The sequence below is a fragment of the Halichoerus grypus genome, chromosome 7 (assembly GCF_964656455.1).
Source record: "Halichoerus grypus chromosome 7, mHalGry1.hap1.1, whole genome shotgun sequence".
NCBI lineage: Eukaryota > Metazoa > Chordata > Mammalia > Carnivora > Phocidae > Halichoerus > Halichoerus grypus.
The window spans coordinates 151,521,773-151,531,218 of NC_135718.1; positions in this window are offsets into that span (position 1 = coordinate 151,521,773).

Here is a 9,446-nt window from a genome sequence, read left to right on the forward strand (position 1 = left end):
CAGGCGCTGAGGCTGATGGGTCAGATTCACGCGCCCTTGGATTAGTTTCCAGGTGGCACTCGCCACGCTAATGATGCTCTAGCTGCACCCAGAAGCGGGCACCTCTTCCCCCAGCAGCGACATGCTCTCCACACTCCTGCTGTTTCTTCTCTGTGATGGGAGTCTGAGGTCACCCATCAATCCCGATCCCCGAGGCCTCAGCTCTCTCGCCCGGAGGCCGGGGCTGCCCAGCGAGTGCTCTTGCACCCCTGTGCTCTCCTCCTCGAGGGCGTCCGGTAGTGTGGGGGCTCCCTGGCTCCCGGACCTGGGCGTGAGTGCTATTTACTCCACCTCAACGGGACTCACATCAATTCAACCGAGTCTTAGTATAGTCTCTCCTGCTAATTAACCACACTTTCATCTCGCATGTATTCTCTTCTAAGTTCACAATACATTAATGACATCTGCAAAGACCCTATTTCTGAATAAGGATGCATTCTGAGGTTCTGGGTTGACATGAGTTTTGGGGGACGCTATTCCATGCACTGTGCCCTCCCACCACAGTGTGTATGTCACCCACATACATACCTGATCTCAGCCTGTCTGTTGTCCCTTATGTACTTTATCAAGACAAATGGCTGGTATAAATATTTTTTGAAAACTAAACATCAAGATTGATAGATTTTATCAAATTTTATCTTAAAATTCATGGGCCATGAATCTGGCCAAATGTCTACAAGTTTGATTGAATACTGCTGAAAGACAACCCACAGTATAAATCCAAAAAATGAGTCTTCGTCCACATTTTGAGCCTAAGAATCAATGTTGCACATTAGTTAATAGTTCCTTTTTATTCATCTTTGCCTGTGCACATCTTTGAAATGCATACTTTATACTATTTAGGTGTTTATAAACTGTTCTTCCTTAAGTGTATTGCTGAGTGTCGGGGGTGGTGTAAAGGAACCTAAGAATAAGTGAAAGGTATTTACATTTGAGAGGTAAAACTGTAACAAAAGAATTTTTTGTTGGTACATTTGATTACTCGAAAATACAAGGTTCATATATAGAAAATTAATATATACTCGTTGCAAAAGACTTGGAAAACCATATCAACAGGAAGAGAAAAGAAAATGCTCTTGTACTCCCAACCATCAGGAGTAACCACTGTTAATACTTGGGGTATGCTTTCCAGTCTTTTTTTGCAACCGTCGTAAATAGTGAATATGTAAATATGAAGGGTAAAGGAAAGAGATCCATGTTGACACACATGCATTCACAGGATGGCAGCTTCTTCTGCCTTTACGAGGACAATAGAATTCATCTCAAGGAAGATTTATTTTAATTTAGAGACATTCCTAACGTGTGTATACAGTGTGAATGGTGGGCACCTCCCACCTCTCCTCCCTTCCAGGGAGTGGAAAGAAAAGGAGATGCTGAAAGAGTAATGAATGGCAAGTTTGAGCTGGCAGCTGAAGAGATGGGGATGCCCGAGGGCCTGGGGTGCAGAGCAGGGGGCCCGCGGGGGAAAGCTCTGCCAGCGTAGAAAACGGTAGAACCTCCAGAGGAGCACGGCCGGTGAGGAATTCCCCATCGCGGGCAATGTTTGTTGTTAAATGGGAAGTGGTTTCCTGCCCTGGGCCGTAATGTCTGCCATGACTCAACATTTCAGTAAAAGTGTGCTATTAACAACACCCTTGGGTTGTGTTGCTTTGGTTGAAACGGAGCATGGAATAAAGTAGAGAGGCAAGAGAGCAAAGGAGCAGAGGCCACGGAGGACACTGTGGGTAACCAGAATATACTGGGCATGTAGAATTTTGTGTCATTTTTGTGTTTAGCAAAAAATGTATCAGCATAGCCTCACGTCACTGATAGTCTTCCACATCCCCGTGGTCCCCAGCCTGATAGTCATAGCACTTTTCAAAGACTAGCATTTCCGGTGGGACAGTTGAAGGGATGACAAGACTCAGGACAATATTAAACGAGTTAGCAATAATTACAGTCCAGGTGCAAATGTGGTGGAACAGTGTCTACGGTTTCTCTCCCCCGGAGTCTAGATAGAGACCCTGCGGCTAGATACACATGTGACGCTGTAATGAGCATCTCTGTACCTGCTGGTTGCCCACATCCCTAATTATTTCCTTTAAAACCCCAGACGTGGAGTTGCAAGGGTCCGAGGAGCATTTCAGAACGTGGTGGACTAGCATTATCAATTGTCTTTCCCAAAAGTGGTATCAATGTTACTTCAACCAGCCAATTATCCTTCCCAAGACTGGGTGATATCCTTAGTTCATTTTTCCCCATAGTGTATAGTTTAAAAATAGCCTTATTTATATTTTTGTTTTTTGGTCACTACTTATGAGTTTGGATGCTATTTTGCCCATCGACATTTTACTTCTATGAATTGTCTGTTTCCATCCTTTGCCTATTTTTCCTATTAGGGTGAGCATCTTTTTCTTAATGACTTTTGTCATCTCATAAAATAAGAATGTACCTTGGGTCGCCTGGGTGGCTCAGTCGGTCAAGTGTCCAACTTTTGGTTTCGGCTCAGGGCATGATCTCAGGGTGTGAGATCGAGCCCTATGTCAGGCTCTGTGCTGCGCATAGAGCCGGCTTAGGATTCTCTCTCTCCCTCTCCCTTTGCCCCTCCCCACCCTGCTTGCACTCTCTCTCTCTCTCTAAAAATAATAATAATAATAAAAGAATGTACCTCTACTGGTTAATTATTGCATGCACTTTGTCTTGATTTAGTATTTGCCTTTAATTTTAGTTATGGTATTTTGGGACTGAGAGATGTTTTAAATTTTCCTGCAGTCAAAATTGTCTATCTTTTCCTTTATGGATTTGGTGTTATAGTTTAAGAGTCTTCCAAACCCAAGATTACAAGTTTTTGTCTAGCTCCTTTATGATTTCATTTTTTAAATGTTCAACTCTTTAATCCAGTGGGAATTTATTTTGATATAAAATATGAAGTGGCTCTTTAGCTTAACTACTCTAAGGGCTAGCTGATGATCTCAGCACCCATTATTAGATAACCAGCTGTCTCCACTGACTGTAAATGCCACCTCTACGTTATGCTGGATTACACTAAATGCTCAAGTGTATGTTGGTCTGTCCCAGAGGCATCCCAATACCCCTTCTCCTCTTCATCTTTAGTAATGGAACTTCCTAATTTAGCTGGGCACGTGGTTCCCCCAATTCAAAACTATAGTCCCCAGCCTCCTTTGCTGGTAAGTATGGTCATGTAGCTTCAGGACTTGTCCTTAATGAGAAGGACCATGCTCTTCTTGATGTCTTTTCCTCCTTTCTGACAAATGTACTGCAATGAAGAGAATTCTGGCAGCCTTCTTGGACCATGAGTACAAGTTACTTGTTGAACATTATTGCAAAATAGAAGTCTTGGTGCCAAAGGAGTTCTTGATGACTTCCTATCAGCTGTGGATTGTTTACCTTGTTTGGTTTTGTTGTTATCTTACATTGTTAATTGCTTTTTCTGGTAAATGAGAGAAAAATAAACTTCCATACTGTTTAAACCATTGTTAGGCTGTTTTATTGGTCATTGCAGATGAACTAAATTCTAACTGATGGGGCTTCTTTTTAAGTTCCCTTAGTATCTGCATATTCATGTAACAACATTATGCCATTTGATTTCAACATTGTAACACATTTGAGTAGGTGACAATGCAGATACCTGTCTTTCTTCTTTTTGAATATTTTCTTGGTGATTCTCATTTGTTATTCTTCATGTTACACTTTATGATAATTATGTTGATTTGCAAACAAAGAAATTCCCTTGGGGTTTTGATTGAAATTGCATTAAATTTATGAGTTAATATAAGAGCACTGACATTTTTACAATATTGAATTTTATCACCCAGGAATATGATATGTCTCTCTCAAATCTTTTTTATATTCCTCAATATAGGTTTATAGTATTTCCTTATATCCGTTCTATATACTTTTTATATTTATTATCGAGCATCTTTTTTATTGTTTATATTTTTAACAGAATTTATCCCCATAAATTCTTACACTAAAACATAGTTGATTTTTGTAAATTCATATTGTGTAAGAGAGCAGACAAAAGTAGATTTAAAGAAAGAACTGCTACTTCTGCCTTCTAGCCCAATGTTGTAATTCATCTTCGGAGTTCATGAATCTGTGTATTTTTTTTTTAAAGATTTTATTTATTTATTTGAGAGAGAGAGAGAGAGCACAAGCAGGGGGAGCAGCAGGCAGAGGGAGAAGCAGGCTCCCCGCTGAGCAGGGAGCCTGCCATGGGGCTTGATCCAAGGACCCTGGGATCATGACCCAAGCCAAAAGCAGACGCTCAACAGACTGAGCCACCCAGGCGCCCCCATGGATCTGTGTCTTAAGCATATGCCTCAATGGGCATTTTTGCTTGAGGAAGTCACAGCCTCATATTTGGTTAGGCAAAACTCAAAGAGGCCTGAATGACATTATTATAAAGTGAGAAGAATTTTAGTATATGCGCTGCCGAAGCGAGCACTAAGTGAGAAGAATTTTAAGTGTCAGCAAGCAGGCTGGGAGATGGGGTGAGGGGCCAAGAGCAGGAAGGTGAGAGGAGGGTGAGGGACATCTGGAGAGGGAGGAGGAGGAGGACTGGAGAGAAAGAGGATGAGATGCTCATGTAGACTGGCACCCAAAGTCAAGTTGCTAGTGTAGACTAGTGCCCAAGGTTGATACGCTAGTGTAGACTGGCACCCAAAGATTATGGTCAGTGAGAAAGTCCCCATGTTGAGGAATAAAAGATGCATTTTTAAGACAATGATGCTTATACTCAATGTTGTCACCCACACTGTTCTGCAATAAAGAAGTCTCTTTCTTAGTTGCTTTGGCTCACAGCCTGCTATATACAACAGGTTTGGATTCAGTGCTCTGGTGATGAAGGAATAAGGCAGTGTCCAGGGTGGAGCTAAGGGATGATGGAAGAATAAAATTGTCATGAGAGGCAAAGACTAAGAATCCAGTGAAATGTAGGAGTCACAGCAAGAGATAGATAACTGGGAGAAATATAAATTCCTCTGAGAATCTCATTTAATTGGATGCTGAGTTTTCCACATGGGATGTAGGATCAAGCTGTTTTGTTTGAATTAATGAGAAAGGTAATTCAAGAAGCCTGAACTACTCAGATACTCTGGTGGCAGAAATCTAGGCTACAACTGTACTGCATTACCTTATTATGTTATTGGTTTTCATTTCTTTTTTGGCTGATATTAACAGATTAAATATACAAATGAACAACAGTCACATCATATATGACTGTAGCACTCTGACCCACAGCCTTTGCAGCAAACAACCAGGGAAGTCAAACCAAAACCTCTGTAACAATCAGCTCAGGAATTGAGGACTTGCTCAATGACAGCCATCCGCCCCAGTTTCTGCCCCTGATTCCAACTCAAGACCAACCAGAGAAAACCAAATAGGCTCCCCAAACCAAACCTATAGGATGCACCTCATTAGCCTGCCCCCAGCCTCCTCATGCCAACAGCCTCCTATCTGAGCACACTTGAACCCTTCCCTGTTTCTGATTTAAAGCCTTCCTGTCCCTGACCTGCCTTTGAGTTTCCACCAAAGCAAGGGAAGGTGGTTAATTCCCATGGGATAGTAAGCTCTGAGCAAAATAGCCTCTGTTTTCATTTGGGTGGTCTTCGTTTATTTCCACAACACTCTTGGATTTTACAGATAGGCAATTATGTGAACGGCAATTAAGACTTCCTCCTTCCCGATAGCTATACATTTATGTTTTTTCCTGTCTTACTGCGTGGGGTTGAAACCACCACCACAGTGTCACCTGATGGGGGCAGTAGCAACTGTGATTTCTTACTCTTTACTGTATTGGGAATGTTTCTACAGTTTTGCCTTTATTTTTTATTTTTATTATTTTTTTAAAGATTTATTTATTTATTTGAGAGAGAGCGTGCATGCACACAGTGGGGAGGGGCAGAGGGAGAGGGAGAGAGAATCTCAAGCAGGCTCTCTGATGAGCGCAGAGCCCAACAAGGGGCTCGATCCCATGACCCATGAGATCATGACCTGAGCGGAAATCATGAGTCAGACACTCAACCAACTGAGCCATTGAGGCTCCCCTAAAGTTTTGCCTTATATCCAACATTGCCTATTGGTTTGAAATGGATATTCCTTTTCCTATTAAATAAGTATATTTTCAGCTCTAGTTTACATAAGTTTTTCTTTTTTAATATCAGAAAGCAATGTTTATAGCGTCTATTGAGTTAATCTTTTAATGTTTCTCTTTATGGGCAATAACATATTAATAGATATTCTAATTTTGGTCCTTACTGTATTTTATAAAAATAAACCTACACGATCACAGTGTGTTATTTTCTTAACACACTGCTGCATTTAATTGGCTAATATTTTATTCAGAATTTTTGTATCTATATTCATAAGTCAGGTTGGTCTGTAATTTTCTCTTTTTGGTGCTATTTTAGTCAGACTTTTGACTTGAAATCTATCTCATCCACTATTAATATTGTAGAGTCTACTTACTTTTTCTGCTAGCATTAACAACTGGCTGTTCGTTTGAGCTATATATTTTTCATTACGTTAGGGGACTCTGTCTAGACCTACCATATTTGGAAGATGTAGTTCTTTGGCAATGATTTACAATTTCTCCCATGCTTCTTAGTTTTCTCAGACTTACATTCTTTTGGGTCAATTTTGATAATTGTATTTCCCCATAAATTTGCCATTTTGTTAAGATTTTCAAATAAGCTGGCATAAAGTTTTACATAGAATTTTTAAAAATTTACTCCGTATATGTGTGGTTATAACCTTTAGTTTAAATCTGTGGCTATTATCCCTAATTTGGTACATTTTGGTTTTCTTTCTTTTTTTCCTCCCTCTATAGGTGCAGACTCTCGTTTATTTGTTTGTTTTGGATATTTATTTGGTGTACAGTTAGGGTTTCCCCAAGACAAGGATTTGAGTTCAAGCAGGTTTTCTTTTTCTTTGTTTTTTTTTAAGTAAACTCTATGCCCAACATGGGGCTTGAACTCCCGACCCCGAGAACAAGGATCACGTGTTCCACTGACTGAGCCTGCCAGGCGCCCCTGAGTTCCAGTAGTTTATTTGGTTGGTGCAGGGAAATACCGGAGGGGAACAGGGAGGTGACCCTGGGGAAGGAAAGCAGCCAAAAAAGATGAATTGTTCAGCCAGCCCCCACCATGGGGACTAGAACGTGATCCCGGGGACTCTGGGGAGTAGAGCCTATCTCAGAGGCATCCCACCCAAGGGATGGTGGAGTGGAGTGATTTACACACAACTCTGACAGTTATTGGTTGAGGGCTACTGTGAGTGGAGGTGGGGTGTGTTGGGGGGGCTTAGGCATGTGCGGAAAGGCCTCCCACAGTCTCAGAAAAAGCTGTCGTGTCCTGCAAGAGGATGCAGATCCTGACGCTGGGATTTCTCCAGAAGACGCCAAAGGGATTGTGCCCTGGGTATATGGGAAGCCGCTGCTACACACCCTCTGGGGCTTATTTATCAATTCCGCTCTTTCACGGGATTAAATAAATAAATAAATAAAAGATTAATTTCATTTTTTAGCTTTATTAATTTATGTCTTTTTTTTTTTGAGCTTTAATGTTCCTCTTTTTAACCTCTTCGATTACATGCTTGATTCATATTTTTTTACTCTCCTATTTGATAGTAAAAGCATTGCAGGTCGGTCATGAGAAATAATTGAGAAACTACTTAGCACAGTGCCTGTCACATAGTAAGTGTTCGACAAATGTTAATTATTATTTTTATTGAGCACTTCGAACTTGCTTCTAATTACAGATTTGGCGATCTCCTCTTGATGTCGACACATGGTATTTTCATTGCCATTATTTTCCAAGGTTCTGAAAATTACAGTCTTGGTTTCCTCTTTGATCCATGGCTTATTTTGAAGAGTGTTTTCCTACCAAGTAGTTGGGCATTTTTTGTTTACATATTTTTCCAATTTCCGGTTTTACTGTATTGTGGTATAGGATGTAGCCAGGTGTAATTTCTGGGTTTGGAATTTAAAGTTTTGGTTGGCTTGATATATAATCAATTTTTATTTATTTATGTATTTTTAATTTTTAAAAAAATATTTTATGTATTTATTTGACAGAGAGAGAGAGAGAAAGCACAAGCAGGGGGACCAGGAGAGGGAGAAGCAGGCTCTTCGCTGAGCAGGGAGCCCGATGAGGGGCTCGAACCCAGGTCTCTGGGATCATGACCTGAGCCGAAGGCAGATGCTTAACCGACTGAGCCACCCAGGGGCCCTATAATCAATTTTTAAAACAATTCCATGGACATTGAAAATGAGTGTGTTCTTTTTTACTCATTTCCCATTTGCTGCCCATATCCCGGCAATGACTTCTGTCAGAGGCTCTACACCTCTGTGTTTCCTTTTTCCATCAGTGGGAACTGACAAAGTCACCCCAGCAATTGTGTTTGGACCACTTTCCCTGTTATTCAGGAACTAAAGTTTCATGACAAACACGTCTTCATTGCAGATCTTGGTTCTCATTAATTCTTCTTTATTTTGCCTCAAGTCTGGAACTTTAACTCTCCTTTGCTTAATATATCTTATTCCATCTTTTTATTGTTGAACACGGGGTTATTTGTTTGGGAAGTGTCTTTTGTGGGCAATATCTGGTGGGATTCAGCATGAGAATCTTTGTCACTTCACAGGGCGGTATAACCTTTAGACATATTGTCACAACTATTGTGTTTGACTTTCTGATGAATTTGTCTGGGTCCCTTGGTGTGGCATAATAAGAAAAAAATATCTGATCTTTGTCCCTGGTTCTTGGCATAAAGCTCCTAAAACCTCTGGATCTCTGCAACTATGGGGTGACGGGGACATCTTTTGTTACTCATAACGAGCCCCTTTCAACCATGTGTGTTTACAGTAATGAGATGACCCTAGAAAGCTTCAGGATAGGGGACTGGTCACCAGAAGCCTGGAACCTTCAGCACCTCTGGGCCCCCCACCCTGCCCCCAACCTACAGGGAGTTGGGGGGGGTGGCCAGAGATTGAGTCAATCACCGATGGCCAATGACTGACCAATCATGCCGTCGTAACAAAACCCCATAAAGCCTTAAATTATGGGATTCGGGAAGCTTCTGAGTTGGCAAAAACATCCGTGTGCTGGGCAGGTGGCTCTGGGCCATCCCACGGGGACACAGGTTCCCAGACGGCAGGACTCCTCAGGACCTTGCCCTCCGGCCGTCTTCATCTGGCTGTTCACTTGTGAGCTTTATGATAAAAGAGAATCTGAAGCATATTAAAACTTTGAAGAGTTTATTTGCGCAAACATGGAAGCGGTAAGAAGCGCTCTGCTGAAGACATACAGAGAAGGTGCGGAAGCAAGAAAGGGAAGTATTGATCAGCTGTAGCTTCAAGCTCGTTGGCTGTTTGTGTTTGTCCTGAGGCTTTGGTTTCCTAACCCGGAGGC